Genomic DNA, 17922 nt, shown 5'->3' on the forward strand with positions numbered 1-17922 from the left:
CTTCAGGATATTATCCAGGAGAACTTCCCCAACCTAGAAAGACAGCCCAACAATCAAATTCAGGAAATACGGAGAACACCACAAAGATATTCCTTGAGAAGAGCAACCCCAAGACACATAATCGTCAGATTCACCAAGGTTGAAATGCAGGAAAAAATGTTAAGGGCAGTCAGAGAGAAAGGTCAGGTTGCCCACAAAGGGAAGCCCATCACATTAACAGCAGATCTCTCTGCAGAAACCCTACAAGCCAGAAGAGAGTGTTGGCCCAACATTCAACATTCTTAAAGAAAATAATTTAACCCAGAATTTCATATCTAGCCAAACTAGGCTTCACAAGTGAGGGAGAAATAAAATCCTTTACAGACAGGCAAATGCTGCGGGATCTTGTCACCACCAGGCCTGCCTTACAAGAGCTCCTGAAGAAAGAAGCACTAAATATGGAAAGGAAAAACCAGTACCAGCCACTGCAAAAACATACCAAAATGTAAAGATCATCAACACTATGAAGAAACGGCACCAAGTAATAGGCAAAATAACCAGCTAGTGTCATAACAACTGGATCAAATACACGCAAAACAGTATTAACCTTAAATGTAAACTGGCTAAATGCCCCAATTAAGACACAGACTGGTACATTGGATAAAAAGTCAAAACCCATTGGTATGCTGTATTCAGGAGACGCATCTCACATCTCACAAGACACACATAGGCTCAAAATAAAGGTATGGAAGAAGATTTTATAAGCAAATGGAAAGGAAAAAAAAAAAAAGCAGCGGTTGCAATGCTAGTCTCTGATAAAACAGACTTTAAACCAACAAACATCAAAAAAGACAGAGAAGGGAATTACATAATGGCAAAGGGATCAATGCAACAAGAAAGTAACTATCCTAAATGTATATGCACCCGATACAGGAGCACCCAGATTTATAAAGCAAGTTCTTACAGACCTACAAAGAGACTTAGAGACCCACACAATAATAGCGGGAGAATTTAACACCCCACTGTCTGTATTAGACAGATTGATGGGACAGAAAACTAACAAGGATATTCAGGACTTGAACTCAGCTCTGGACCAGGCAGGCCTAATAGACATCTACAGAACTCTCTACCCCAAATCAACAGAATATACGTTCTTCTCAGTACCACATTGCACTTTTTCTAAAACTGACCACATAATTGGAAGTAAAAGACTCCTCAGTCCTCAGCAAATGCAAAAGAATGGAAATCATAACAGTCTCTCAAACCACAGTACAATCAAATGGATTAAGAAACTCACTCAAAACCACATAACTCCATGGAACCTGAACAACCTACTCCTGAATGACTACTGGGTAAATAACGAAATTAAGGCAGAAATAAATAAATTCTTTGAAACCAATGAGAACAAAAACACAATGTATGAGAATCTCTGGGACACATTTAAAGTAGTGTGTAGAGGGAAATTTATAACACTAAATGCCCACAGGAAAAGGTGAGAAAGATCTAAAATTGACAGCCTAACATTTAAAGAACTAGAGAAGCAACAGCAAACAAATTCAAAAGCTAGCAGAAGAAAAGAAATAACTAAGATCAGAGCAGAACTGAAGGAGATAAACACACGAAAAACCCTTTTAAAAAAATCAGTGAATCCAGGAGCTGGTTTTTTGAAAAGATTAACAAAATAGACTGCTAGCCAGACTAATAAAGAAGAAAAGAGAAGAATCAAATAGACACCATAAAAAAATGATAAAGGGGATATCACCACCGATACCACAGAAATATAAACTACCATCAGAGAATACTATAAACACATCTACACAAATAAACTAGAAAATCTAGAAGAAATGGATAAATCCTGGACACATACACCCTCCCAAGACTAAACCAGGAAGAAGGTGAATCCCTAAATAGAACAATAACAAGTTCTGAAATTGAGGCAGTAATTAATAGCCAAACAACCAAAAAAAGCCCAGGACCAGATGGATTCACAGCCAAATTCTACTAGAGGTAAAAAAAGGAGCTGTTACTATTCCTTCTAAAACTATCCCAAGCAATAGAAATAGAAGGAATCCTCCCTAACTCTTTTTATGTAGCTAGCAACATCCTGATACCAAAACCTGGCAGACACACACACACAAAAAAAGAAAATTTCAGGCCAGTATCCTTGATGAACACTGATGCGAAAATCCTCAATAAAATACTGGCCAACCGAATCCAGTGGCACATTAAAAAGCTTATCTGCCATGATTAAGTAGGCTTCATCGCTGGGATGCAAGGCTGGTTCAACATATGTGAATCGATAAACATAATCCTTCACATAAACAGAACCAATGACAAAAACCACATGATTATCTCAATAGATGCACAAAAGGATTTTGATAAAATTCAACACCGCATTCATGCTAAAAACTCCCAATAAACTGTATTGATGGAACACACTTCAAAATAATAAGAGCTATTTATGACAAACCCACAGCTAATACCATACTGAATGGGCAAAAGATGGAAGAATTCCCTTTGAAAACCATCAGAAGACAAAGAATGCCCTCTCTCGCCACTCCTATTCAACATAGCATTGGAAGTTCTGGCCGGGGCAATTAGGCAAGAGAAAGAAATACAGGGTATTCAAATAGGAAGAGAGGAAGTCAAATTACCTCTGTTTGCAGATGACATGATTGTATATTTAGAAAATCCCGTCATCTCAGTCCAAAAACTCCTTAAGTTGATAAGCAACTTCAGCAAAGTCTCAGGATACAAAATCAATGTGCAAACATCACAAGCATTCCTATACACCAACAATAGACAAAGAGAGCTAAATCATGAGTAAACTCCCATTTACAATTACTACAAAGAGAATAAAATACCTAGGAATAAAACTTACAAGGCATGTGAAGGACCTCTTCAAGGAGGACTGTGAACCACTGCTCAAGGAAATAAGAGAAGACACAAACAAATGGAAAAACATTCCATGCTCATAGTTGGGACGAATTAATATCATGAAGATAGTCATACTGCCCAAAGTAATTTATGGATTCAATACTATTCCCTTCAAGCTACCATTAACTCTCTTCACAGAACTAGTAAAAAACTACTTTAAATTTCATATGGAATCAAAAAAGAGCCTATATAGCCAAGACAATACTAAGCAGAAAGAACAAAGCTGGAGGCATCACACTACCTTACTTCAAACTATATTACAAGGCAACAGTAACCAAAGCAGCATGATACTGGTAACAAAACATATATAGACCAATGGAACAGAAGAGAGGCATCATTAATAACACCACACATCTCCATCTACCAGTTGATCTTTGACAAATATGACAAAAACAAGCAATGGGGAAAGGATTCCCTATTTAATAAATGGTGTTGGGAAAACTGGCTAGCCATATGCAGAAAACTGAAACTGGACCCTTTCCTTACACCTTATACAAAAATTAACTCAAGATGGATTAAAGATTTAAATGTAAGACCTAAAACCATAAAAAACAAAACCTTAGAAGAAAACCTAGGCAATACCATTCAGGACATAGGCACAGGCAAAGACTTCATGACTAAAACACCAAAAGCAATTGCAACCAAGGCCAAAATTGACAAATGGGATCTAATTAAAGTAAAGAGCTTCTGCAAAGCAAAATAACTGTCATCAGAGTGAACAGGCAACCTACAGAATGGAAGAAAATTTTTGCAATCTATCCAGCTGACAAAAGGCTAATATCCAGTATCTACAAGGAACTTAAACAAATTTCCAAGGAAAAAAAAAGCCCCATCGAAAATAGACATTTCTCAAAAGAAGACATTTATGTTGCCAATAAACATGAAAAAAAGCTCATCATCACTAGTCATTAGAGAAATGCAAATCAAAACCACAATGAGATACCATCTAACGCCAGTAAGAATGGAGATCAATAAAAAGTAAGGAAACAACAGATGTTGGAGAGGATATAGAGAAATAGGAACGCTTTTACACTGTTGGTGGGAGTGTAAATTAGTTCAACCATTGTGGAAGACAGTGTGGTGATTCCTCAAGGATCTACAACCAGAAATACCATTTGACCCAGCAATCCCATTACTGGGTATATACTCAAAGGATTATAAATCACTCTATTATAAAGACACATGCTCACATGTTTATTGCAGCACTATTCACAATAGCAAAGACTTGGAACCATCCCAAATTCCCACCAATGATAGACTGGATTAAGAAAATGTGGCACATATACACCATGGAACACTATGCAGCCATAAAAAAGGATGAGTTCACATCCTTTGCAGGAACACAGATGAAACCGAAAACCATCATTCTCAGCAAACTAACACAGGAACAGAAAACCAAACACCACATGTTCTCACTCATAAGCGGGAGTTGAACAATGAGAACATGTGGGCACAGGCAGGGGAACATCACACACTGGGGCCTGTCAGGGGGTTGGGGGCTGGGGGAGGGAGAGCATTAGGAGAAATACCTAATGTAGATGACAGGTTGAGGGGCGCAGCAAACCACCATGGCACATGTATACCTATGTCACAAACCTGCACGTTCTGCACAGGTATCCCAGAACTTAAGTATAATAAAAAATAAAAATAAAAATAAAACATTGCATTTGATTTCTATTGGAACAACATGGCAGCAGGAATCAGGTCAGTGGGCTCACTCCTCCATATGGACCTGTTATCGTATATTCCTAAAAATCCATAACTTACTTTCAAAAGAAAGCAAAAACAATGCTTTCCTATTTACTACATATTTCTCCCAGTTTAAGAGATGGATTTCCAGTGGAGCTACTCTGGTTTGAGCCCTTCTCACTGATTGGCTGCCAATGTGGATTTCATAAAATCTCACCTTTCAAATACGTACTAAGGAGAATGGTGTGATATTAAATAGCAACCAACTGCAATAAGCAGAGCAAAATAAACCCTTTTATAAGATTCTTATTTTCTAAAGACATATAATTTCCAAGTTTCAGTTCAAAAAAAAAAGCCTTATTTCTTTAACATTAAAAGAACACAAAACTAAAAGAAAACAGCTGTTACATGACAATTGATAGAGGATACTTAGGTAAGGAGCATAAGATAACTGAATGCCACCTCCAACTCTCTCCAACCACAACTCCATCCACGTTCTCCTCTTATGGTGAAAAAAAAAGAAAACAGAAGATGAGTCTACTACCATAATTCAAGTTAAAGAATGACAGCCTAAGATAATTAAAAGGACTCTTTAGCAATTTATGATAATGTACAATCATATTCTTTTCTCCTAAAAGACTTTTGCATTATTGTATTTATTTCTTATTAAGGTGAAATACCACTTGTCTTGCAAGAGATGTGAAATTATCCTTATTAGATACTTTTCTTTGACATTGGTATTTTAACACTGTGATTAAACCAGATGGAAGACAACTTTTTTTTTTTTTTTTTTTTTTTTTTTAAAGAATCGGGGAGGGAAGAGGAAAGAAAACACACACACAGCCAGGTACTTTAAGATCCTAGTTGCCATAACAACTCGAGTCCGCTTCCATCATTAAATTGTCTTTTAATCATGCTTATGGATTTTTTTGTATAAAAAACAGATTCATTAATTTCATTTACTTATGTTCTACTGAAAAAATTCTTCCCCTTTTGAAAACAGCTCATTGTCTATTTTATTAAACAGAAGCAGAAAAGTACTATAAACTCCCCCTCAAAACTGTAAAACACAAGGGCTCCCCAAAGAAAGATTGGAAGCATTATATAGCACCACCACAGCCTTCTAATGATATTTTTAAAGGGTATTTTGTTTCCATGAAAATTAAATACTTCTGGTAATTTTACAATGTGAGAATTATCTATATATTTTTCTCTGTTTCAATAGGCCAATTCAAAAATTGTTTATGATAACACCACCAAAACATATTGCAGTAAACTGTTTTCCTTCTGTCTTTTTTGTCTATTGTTTAATCTCTGGGTCTGAACACATCTGGAAAACAGTGAAGTCAGTGGGAAGAGTGAGAAGCTGGTATCCAAGCAAGTTGCTTCCTAGCAACAGCAGTCAGGAAAAACAGACTCATTTGTCAAGTGGCCCCAATGCAGGGAAGTCAGGGGGCCCTGGGGAATGATAATGGCATATTCAAAGTGCAAAATATGTTAACATTTACTTTCCCAAATTGGAATATTCAATGTCCTCTATAAACAAGGTGTCCACACTTGAAAAAGAGCCCAAAGAGCCACCATGGCCCAGTATAGAAGACTGCTTCTTACACTTCTGGGATAAAGCACTGATTTGTGTGAGTGTATGTGTCTGTGTGTTTGTGTACCTGCACCCAATTCATCACAAATTGTTACTTCGTAAAACACACTAAATAATTCAGGAAAATGAAATAAAGAAGACATACAAAATACAAACCCAAACTTTAAGTATTAGAGTCAACTAAAATAAAATCCTCTGATTCATGGCTTAAGTGATTCTAAACACTTACCCTCAATTTCTGTCCACACCTTCCTCACAAGCCAGAAACACTGGACCGACTGCTCCGGAGGGAAGACCTCCACACTTCAAGTAGCTCTGGTTTTGAGTGGAGCCTCTCAAACCTATGATGAGGATCACCTGGAGAGCTTGTTAAACACAAATCCCTGAGCTGAACCCTCAGAAAGTCTGATTGAGTCAACCTGGAGTAGGGATAGAGAATTTGCTTTTCTGACAAGCTCACAGGTGTTGCCAATGTATAGGTAAGTGGCAGCACTACAGAAGGCTTGATATACTATATGGTACCATTGCCTAATGCTCTCAGTGTGGACATCCTATTACACTAAACCATAAAAATCCTGAGAGCTGGGAAAGGATACCATTTTGCCCAGGAAGAAAGACAGGAAGCTAAGACTTCAATTCCTTCAGTGGTTCTTCATCATTATTAATACAAAAGGTAAATGTCATAGCTTACATCACAAAGTTATTCAAGATCTGCCTCATTCCCCCATTGTTGCCAGTTTTTTCTATTCTGCACACTTTCCCAATATGGAATTTATACTTCTGATACAAGGAATGACAGGTAGGTAGAATCCTGAAAGCACCAGTGTTCTCATTGTTCCCATGCTTTCCCGCTTTCATTCCCTCTTCCTAGAAAGGCTTCATTCCACAAATATTTTTGAGCTACCTAACTAATTTTTTAGAATTTTTATATGGGGTTTAAATGGGATAATGCATTTAAAGGACTTAGAATGGAATACAGCACACCGTAAGCACTTGATGATGATGATGGTGATGATGACAATGACCGTGCTGACAAGAACATTGAGGTTATATGATGATTAGAGGACCTTTTGTAACTACTGATTTTTTTTTTTTTTTTACTTTAAGTTCTGGGATACTTTTTTAACTACTGATTTTTTTTTTTTACTTTAAGTTCTGGGATAATTTTGTAACTACTGATTTTTTTTTTTACTTTAAGTTCTGGAATATATGTGCAGAACGTGCAGGTTTGTTACATAGGTATACATGTGCCATGGTGGTTTGCTGCACCTATCACCCTGTCATCTAGGTTTTAAGCCCTGCGTGCATTAGGTATTTCTCCTAATGTTCTCCCTCCCCTTGCCCCCTAGCCCCCAACAGGCCCCGGTGTGTGATGTTCCCTTCCCTGTGTCCATGTGTTCTCACTGTTCAACTCCCACCTATGAGTGAGACTATGCAGTGTTTGGTTTTCTGTTCCTGTGTTAGTTTGCTGAGAATGATGGCTTTTAAGTCACCTCAATTCAACTATGAAACTTCATTGTAGGAACTGTGATTTTTACAGCAATATTTCATTTCTTAATGAGGTTTCTAGGATACAGTTTGCTAAGACATTGGTAGGAACCAGAAGGGTCATAACATACAACTATATCTAACCCTATTCTTTTTCCACTATGCCATGCTGTATCTTTTTTTAAATGTCCGTTTCCAGTCTCCCTATCACAGAGTTAAGAAACACAAAGAAAGACTCCCTTTCTGTCATTTTAAATAACCCTTGGTCAAAGCAAAGCAATTACTTGTTAATTTACTTGTTGGATTATCTCAGACCTTGTAGAAATGGCTAACATTTATGAGTTGTGTAAATGGAAAATGGCAGAGGCAGTGTGGAGATGTGTTACTTAGGTCTCCCCTCAAGAAAGAATTTGACTTCAGCTTCAAGAAGTACCGATTCAGGATCTGTCTCGGCTTTCAAATCAAGGCTACGGTCTTCTCAAGCAGCCCCCAGTCAATGATGAAGAATGGCAGGGTAGCAAGGTTCGGCTATTTGTGCCTAGTTAGGATTCCGTTAATGGGAAGTCTTTACTACAGAGCTTCAATTGACATGTCTGAAATGTTTTCTGATCTGCATCATGGTAGAAGGCTCTTCCTCCCATCTTGCCTTTCACGGGTATTACTCCCATGTGTGCCTCTCAATTCATCTCTGTGTCTCTTACCTAGAGGACACAAATAACACAGGAACATAAAAAAGCAAAATGATGCTTTTAGCTTTCTCGATGGGAAATCAAACTACGGTTTAGGTAAAACAAAGCAAAGAAAAGAAAAACTGGAAAAAGATAGAAGCAAGACCTGCAAAGCACTTCCCCCATTTATCTGAGATTAGACACAAAGAGGAATAATTTTGTCTCCCACCTGCTGAGACACTCCATTCTTTAGCTCTCAACGTATTGTTGTCACTACTGCCATTTGAACTTCTTTGTTTCTATCACCATTTTTCTCTATTGTGTATGTTCCAGATGCTTTCAGACTTCAGGACTAATATTCACAAGTCACTTTTCATCTTGTTTGTATTCAGAGTCGTCATAGCTTCTGTGGGTGAATGAAGGCAATTTGAGGTGCCTTCTCGACTAGTTAACAGCAAAGAGCAGGAAGATAGAGCCAAATTTTGTTTTACATAGAATAAAGGTATAGCTATGTCAACATAGAAAAAGGTAAATTTATTCAAACACCTACTGATAAACTGTGAAGGAGGTTTATACTAAGTCAGGGGTTCTTAGTCTCTTTGGAGTGTGAAATACCTTTGAATATGACACAAAAGCTATGAACTCAGCCCCTAGATAAAAGAGGAATTTGAATGAGGACCTTAAGGTGTTTTGTTCTACTATCCTCCTTTCATTATAATCAATGTTTTCCTATTAATAATGAATGCATACTAGGATCATATTTTGCTATATTAATGAATGTTTTTCATTCACAGTAGTTAGTTTTATTTATTGCATTTCTGTAAATAAAATGACTTTGCAATTCTGCCTCAGGGAGGGGAAGCTTCAGCAAAATAAATTAATAAATATACTATTAAACAAAATTTTATTTGGCATTTGGTTTTTCAAAACTTATTTATTGACATAATTAATACATTTGGAAGAATACCTGCCTGTTCAAATTTTTTTCATCTTACAGCAGATAAAAATTCCTAGTGCAGAAATGGAGAAATGAGAGTAAGCGTGTTTTTCTAATAGTGATACGTCTCCTTCAAAAATAATAACAAAAAGGTAATTTGTGCACTTGAATACAAGATATAGAAATAAACAGAAATTTGAGTTAAATGTCAGAGATTCAGGGGCGCCAAAATCTCTGCAGATAATGAGAATGTGATTCTATTTTGAAAAGATGTGATTCCTAATGCATGAGTTAGCTTTTGCCACATAACAAGCTCCCCTCCCTCTTAAAATTGAATAGTTTAAAATAATTACTATTTACATAGTTCATGATTCTGTGGGTTAGAAATTTAGACTGGGTTATTTAGGTCTCAGTCAGCTCTCCCATGCATCTTCACTCAGCAGGACCAGGGAAAGCAATGGTAAGAGGTTTTGCTGATAGTTGCTACCACCTTCTCATACATGAGAACTTGGCTAGAAAAGCAGGGTTCACACAGTCCTGAAGCATGTAGTCTGTCATTTTCCAGCAAGCTAGCACTGATGTGCTCACAGGTGAACAGAATGGGACAGGAGGGGTCCCAAGAGAGATAACAAAAAATGTGGTATGCAAAGTGTCTTGGAAACTAGTATCGAAATGAAAATCTATTATTTTCACTGTGTCTGTTGGCCAAAACAAGTCACAAATCCAGTCCAGATTCAAGGGGATGGCAGGGTCTCTACCTTTTGATGACAGAGGCTGCAAAGTCACATTATTAAGGTTATGGCCAGAGAACAGTAAAGGATTGTGACCATTTTTGCAATATACGTATTTAAAAAATATTTGAACTAAAATCACCTTAATATCTCTGAATAAAATCTCAACACCATCAACCTCCATTTTACAGTGCTTCATATCACCATATTCACCCCAAACAGATAAATAGAAAAAGTTGCCTTTGGAGCCCAGTGAACACTATGGTTCCTGGAAGAAGTAACGACCTAACTATGGCATGAAGTGCCCTATTAAAGACTTGTGTGCTATGAGGTTGATTGTCAACTGACAGTTTATCTAATAGTTCCTCAAGTGCTGACTGCAAGGCCTTCCCTACCTAATATCTACAAGGCGCCTTCTATCAAAATGAAAATTCTATCCCTTCTCTGGCATTTACAGGACTTTGGTTTCATACTCTTTGGCATGACTCATACCTGCATTCATAGACTCCTGGACTCACGGTTCACTGTGATCCACTACAATAGCAGATGGGCCTCTCTATGCACAAGTACAAAGATTAGTGCAGCAATTTTAATATTTTGAGGGAGTCACAGGTACTTTTGAGAAGACAGAAACTATGAACCCTTGAAAACTGTACATCACACATTGATGCAAAATTTTGTACCTAATTTCAGGAGGTCCATAGACCTCCTAATGCTCATTCTTGGAGTATCTAAGAGTCTATGAACCCCATTTGGAGGATCCTGTTCCCGATTATGGAAATAAATGCTCTGATATTATGGCATTAAACTACTTCAATCAGAGGTAGCAAGAGAGCATAAAAGAGTAGCCAAAGGTATTTTGAAGGCATAGTCACCAAGTTCTGACTTCCCAAACCATTAATGTTCAGGCATTATTTATTCTGAGACAGGCATGTCTCCAGTCTCTCTTCCCAAATGTGAAAGAACAGAAACAAACTCCTAAGCATGAATCTCACAATCAGTTACAGAATCGCCATCTGTGGTTGTGACAGCAGAAACGTCCCTTAGGCCACCCCCCTCTCTCAATTGAGAAGGTAGAATTTGATGCTCTTTGAGTAAGTAAGACACTGCTTCTATTAAGAGACTTCATTGATACATTTACAGAATACATAAATGATGTCATAGGTTCAATTCAAAATAATCCAGGGTGGGAGGAGTATATGAATAAAACAAAATTGGTCACGAGCATGTAATTACTGAAGCTGAGTGATGAGAGAATAAATTCTCTCTACTTTGTTACATATTTGAATTTTCTGTAATGGAAAAATAAAGACAGAAAGGGACTTAAATGTTTATTTCAAAAGAAGTCAGTCCAGGTTAAAACAGAGGAGCAGAAATGTATGACCTTCTTCCCAACCACTCTAGAATGAAGGGGGTTTCTAAGTCCCTCTTTGTTCTTTTCTACATGACCACAATATCTCTTTGGTCCTCTTATTTCATTGTAAAAGTCCCTTTGGCCTGGTTTTTCACTTGTTCAAGGAGGTTATGAAAAATTATTTTAGAACAGTAAGACAAATGTTGACTTTTGGTTAAACCATAGCATATATCACCATCAGTCACTTGGGCTCCTCCACTCTTTGCTTTAGGGTTTCTTGACCAATCAGATGAGACTCCTAAGATACGTTGCTAGGAAGCAACTCGTTCTTTGATACCAACTTCTCACACTGCCTGCTGTCCTCCCTGTTTACTAGACCTACTCAACCTGAGCAATGAAGAACACAGATGCCAGCTGATGAACAGTGGCCAGACATCACTAACTTAGAGCCTCAGTTTTTTTAATTTTGAAATGAAGGAAAGTCCAAACTGATCTGCTCAACAGGATTATTTCAAACTACAAATTAAACAATTAAATGAGGCAGTGACTATGGCAGCTGTTTGTAAATTCTAAAGGGATTTGTTTCAGACTGTGTTTGATGGAGTTGCTCCAGTGGTCTCTGGGAGCATAGTGCTCCCTCTGGCCCACCCCAGCCTCCTCCAGAGCAGCTCTGTTTCAATTTGTTCTTGTATATGGGGTTCTGTGGAGAATTTCAATTGAAAAATCGTTCTGTTGCTAACAAAGATAAGTTTAAAAGTTGGGAGCTACTTCCAGCTAAATATTAGTTGTGAGAAAAAAAATCCCTGAAATCATGAATCTTGTCAATGGAAAAATACAATTTGATTGGATATATATGTTCTATTTGATATTTTACAGGTACATACATACATATATTTAACAAAAAAGCCTTTTAGGAATGCATCTATTAAAGAAAGCAGAGTAGGTTACAATGTCTTAGAAGAGGGCATGCATGCAATGAAAATAGCAGCATTCTGGAACCAGAATAAGAATCAGATAACCTGGGTTTGTATCCTGATACCACCTTTTAGTACTGGTATGATTTTGAATAAACTGTTTTATGGGTTTGTTCTCAGTTTCTTCAACTGCAACCTATTTAAAATAATGTTTGTCTTGTTGTGAAGGTTAAATAAAAATCTTAAATGCCTGGTACCCCCGTAAGAGACTCTAAGAAAAAATAATCTGTGCTAGGATAACTTTGCTTCCCCTGAGAAACTGTGATACTTCCTTTTTTAAAAGAAGAATTATGTAGCCATGCTTGTCTTCCATTTTGCTTCACCTGCTAAAAAATTCAGAGCCAATTTGGGGCTCAACTGTAAGAACTAGGCTGACCCTGATACACTGTGAATGTGTATTCTTCCTTTCCCTGGTATTGATTTTCTAGCTTTATTTAAAATTTCCCTGATCTTAATGTTTAATTACCTTTTAAACATGTGTGCCCTCATCTAAGCTGTTCTCAATTCTTTGTGGAGAGAAGTAGTAGAGTTCAGAGGATAAAGCAGGGAAGGGAGGAAGAGGAAGGAGAAGATTTGAGGAGAATGGATAAGAGAATGAATCTAATATTTTTTCCACAAATGCTCATAGGCACTTGTGAAAAGAAAAACATAATATGCTCTATCTAGTTGATCGTAGCTTCTGGGAACTGCTGTATTGGGACGTTTAATTAATAACACTTTATATCTGCAGTATACTATTGCTTTCCCAAGTCACTGTGTCTGTGATGTGAGAGCGTCACAGACAACACAGTCCCATTACAGAGTGTCTTTTCTGGCAATTTCAAGAAGGCACCAGCAAGGACTGAGAAGCGCACAGTCTCTCCTCTTCTCTCTCTCTCAATCTCTCTCTCTTTTTTATTACAGTTTGGGTTATTAAATATAATACACTAGAGCCTTGCTATAACAACCAATCTTTGCCACCAGCCACATAATTTATTTATGTACCTAGAAATATTCCTGTAAAACATCTATGTACTATAGATGGATAGATAAATGGTAAGTGATAGCCGAAAGAAAAATAGTCTAGACCTCAGAGGAATCTAATAATTCAAACTTACTACAGACAGCCTGAAGATAGTTAACATATATAGTATTGATTATGTCAAGATTTAGTACTCCGGAAAAACCTCATAAAAAACAACATTTTGCTATCACAGGGGTTTGAGAGAGAGGGGGGCAATTAAAATGCAAGAAACACCGGTCTTGTTCATATGGAATTTTACAAATATTTCCAGGAATAATATCGTTGTCTCCTAAGAATAGACGGTTGGGTACAAATTTATCTTCTGAAAAACCAAAGAACGCCTTTGTCCATTAAAAAACAAAACAAAACAAAACAAAAAAGGTGTCCTCTGAGAGTAGTATGCTCAGGGCTTACCCCCTCTGGTGTTTATGTTATAGCCCAAATGCATTCTTATTGAAGAAGGTGTCAGCTGTCATGCCACGTGACAACTCTAACCGGAGGGGTGCTTTGGCATTTCTGTAGACAAACTGTTCCTACACAGAAAGACGGGATGTTACTGTGAAGCATGATGATTATAAATGGACACCACACATTCTATCAGTGTTTCCCTGCTTATTTCTCCTTACTCTGTTCTGTACCTAGGTGATCTCACTTTTTTCCAAATCTTCAAATATTGCCGTTCTGCTACAGCTTCCAAAGTTACAGCTTTATCCTTGATTCTCTCTTGAGCCCCCTAGAATTTCAAGTCTTCCAGAGAATACTCCATTTGGGTGTCCTGATGGCGTGACAAATTAAATTTTTAGAAGGCATATTCCTCCTCCTCCTCCTTCCTGTACTCCATCCCCAGCTCCTCCATTAGCTAATTCATGTTCAGAAATGACTGCCTCATTGCTTTCAACGAATCAGCCTGGCTGCCCTGCAGACTTGTGTGTGCACGGAAGAAGTTGGTGGGATGGTCAGAATTGACTCAAGATATGAGATCTCACCCGACAGTTCTCAGATAGTTTTTCTTACAACCTCCTCTCTGCTTGAAAAGCCCTCTGTCCATGCCTCTATCACAGAACTTAGCTCATCGTTGTGTAACTAGTTGATTTATATCTCTCCATTTTCGGTATTTGAACACATCAAGGGTACAGAAAATGTAATGTAATCCAGATTTTTAGAGTATGTTTCTGAATAGGCTCCTCTTAATTCATTTGGAAAATAGTCATTAAGCATCTACTGTGTGCTGTGTGCTGAAGATACAATTGCCCAGATGACAGAACTTTGTTCACCCTCAAGCAGCTAGGGACCACAGACCAGAAGGGCAAAATGCTGTTATAGTGTAAGTTCAGACACCATATATAAAAGCACATGCGAAACTTCCTGGTTTAATCACCAGGAAGACAGAATGAAAAACGAGGCAGGGACTAAGGAGAAACAAGCTAAGTGCTTAGAGCACAACATTTAAGGAGACATGAACTCTTAGAGTCATGCAAGTGTAGGGTGAGCACCTGAGATGAGCACATCCTTAAATCTTGTTTCCTAGGCACCTCATCCTAGCCCTGGCCCTGATGGAAAATTATAAATTGCCCATATATACTAAGAGTCATTTGTGAAACGATCCCAGTGAAGATTGGTAGAGCCTTAGAGACCACGATCCTCTCTAATGGGAAATTAAATATTTTATATGATGTAAACAGACTCTCTTTTATTAAAGGGAGCACTTGGGAGATTAAGTATAATTACTTTAGATAGGTTGGTAAGTAAAACTACCACAAATACAAGAATGATAAAAATTAGAGTAAAACATGCGCTTACACAGTTTCAGTAAGGGTACACATTTGAAAGAGAGATGGCATAGAATAGTGGTTAGGGCAATGGCCTGGAGTGCTCTTTTACTAGCTACCTTTCTATTCCTTAGCAGTTTCCTCATCTGGAAAATGGCAATAATAACTCCCTATTTTATAGGATTGCTGCTAAGATCAATTAATTAAATTGTATAGGATTGTGGCAAAGAGTTAATCTATGTAAAGAGCTTAGAAAAGTGCCAGGCACACTGTGAACATCCAATGAATGTTAACTTGTCTTATTATTCTTTCATTCCTCTAACTCTTCTTAGTGTGTACTCCTATAGAGAACAATAGTTAGAATTTCAAAGACTCTTGATTTGCTATCTGAGAGCATCTTGAGGAATTAGGTGAGATATTTATACAACTGCCCTCAGGATATCCTGCAAAGACACCTTCAACTAGCAAGTTTCTCAGTTATCCTCTTCTCCTTTCTCAACCTTCTATTCTGGAGTTTCCTATCATAATGAATGACAATAAGATTTATTTTTTTTATTTACATTATCCAGTTTTAATCCTCTACTTTGCAAGTGGTATCTATGTATTATATGTGTGTGCATATGTATGTATGTATGAGTGTGTTTAGCAATTTGCATCTCAATGAAAATGTAAACTCCCATGAGGTCACAGTCTTGTTCATGCTGTATTGACCACACTTGGTACAACTGCAGGCACTCAAATATTTTTAAACAAATGATCAAATGAGTTGATGAATTTTCAACTTCTCTCATTCCTTGACTCTTACTCTACATTAACTGATATAAATCCTGTCAATTCAATCTCCTGAATATCATTCACAATTTGTTCTGTCCACACCACCACCCCCTTATCTCAAGCCATCATCATCTTTCACCTGGATTACTAGAACAATATATTGCCTGTTCCCCTTCCTCAAGTCTCCCATTTCTCCAAAACCGTCTTCTTAGTGCAATCTGAGTTCTGTAGTGGTCTTACTGAAATGAAAATCAACCACATTCCTCCACTGCTTACAGCGTTTCAAAGCAATCCAAAAAGGTTGTGTGCTGTATTATTCCATTTGTATGATATTCTAAAAATAAATTACAAAACAAAAAAGAATGAGAACAGATTTAGTGGATGCCAGAGGACAGAGATGGGGATGGTGAAGTAGGTGCAACTGAAAGGGAACAACTTGAAAAGATTTCCTTCATGGTAATGAAATAGTTCTGCATCTTGATTGATCAGTGGTCCCATGGATATATACATGGAATCAAATTTCATAGAACTGCCAACACACACACACACACACACACACACACAATTAGTGAATTTAAAAACAGGTCAAATAAAATCTATACTCTAGTTAACAGCATTGTATCAATGTCAGTTTCCTGGTTTTGATATTGTGCTATAGTTACATGAGATGTCAGCATTGGAGGAAGCTGGGTGAAAAGTTTATGGCCTCTGTGCACTATTTTTGCAACATCCTATAATTTTTTTAATTCCAAGGAAAAAAAACATTTCAAAGAATCGTCATTGCCCTAAAGGAAAAACAAATCCAACTGCATCATCATGATTCATAAGACTGAAGAGCCTGACCTCAGATTGCATCTCAAGTTTCACTGTTTGCCACTCAGGTGATTTGCCTGTAAGTGGGTCAGTGAATCCAAATTCATTTTTCTTGCTGTTTTATTCATTTAAAGCTCTAAAATAGTTTTAAATTAATATTTAAAACAAAAATAAATAATATGCCTTATATTCTTGGTGGTTGCATCATCAGTTAGCTGTCATTGCATAACAAACTACCCAAAACTCAGAATCTTAAAAGAATAGTCTTATATTATCACTCAGGTCATTGTGACACCTGGGCTCACTTATGCATCTATGGTCAGCTGTGGATCACTCTTTGCTAGGCAGCGTTCAGCTAGCTATAGGCGTTTCTAAAATGGCCTTAGCTGAAACAACTAAGCCCTTCCACACGGTGTCTAATCCTCCAGCAGACTATTCACACGGCTGTAGCAAGGTTCCAAGAGAAGAAGGAAGTGCTCGAAGCTAGAATGGTATGTGGTCGCTTTCACCAACTTCTTTGGCCAAAGTATGTTAAAAAGCCAATCTGTATTCAGGAGGTAGAAAAATGGAAGCCATCTCTTGCGAGGAACCACAAAATCACATTGCAAAAGATGTTGACACAGTGTGAAAACTTGGGGCAACAACTACTAAAATCCTCTAATATAAGCCATCAAAACATGAATAATGTATTTCTCACTATAATACAAAATGCTAAGGTTTTGAATGAAATCACAAACATGTTTCTAAGCTGAATTCAATGTACTGAAAGACTGCATGATAATTGCCATCGTTTACACACAAATTATCTTCATCCTGCTAAGCTTCTGCACTTGGCAAGTCTTTAAAAATTCGGTACTTTCTTCCTTCAGCCCTCTTCTAGATTTAATTTCTTTTTTATTTCTTGTTCAGTTTCAGTCTTATTGAAGCAGCTTAGCATTCAACCTGCAGCCACCTACTCCCAGGGAGAGCCATTGTTTAATATTAATGTTCACCTAAAATGAAGCAACGCCCTGCCGCCTTCACAGCCATTCAAGGAGAAATTCTCACCCTCAGAGAGAGGTAGGTAAGGATGACGTAGCTGCCCACATTTTGTCCTTAGGGTGCAGCAGACCGAAGAGGGAACTGCCAGATGGAGGTGGGAAATTTGATCCCACTGCCTGAGTCAATGTGAGCTGCAAAACTCTAATCATCTGAGTGGGCAGGAAG

General features: G+C 37.6%; 1 protein-coding gene across 2 annotated transcripts in view; it reads right to left on the reverse strand.

Moving 5' to 3' along the window:
• Positions 1–17922, reverse strand: part of LOC144336138 (uncharacterized) — a 410554-nt gene that overhangs the window by 135925 nt on the left and 256707 nt on the right. The gene's annotated exons all lie outside the window — the stretch shown is intronic.

The sequence above is a fragment of the Macaca mulatta genome, chromosome 17, assembly GCF_049350105.2.
Source record: "Macaca mulatta isolate MMU2019108-1 chromosome 17, T2T-MMU8v2.0, whole genome shotgun sequence".
Taxonomy (NCBI): Eukaryota; Metazoa; Chordata; class Mammalia; order Primates; family Cercopithecidae; genus Macaca; species Macaca mulatta.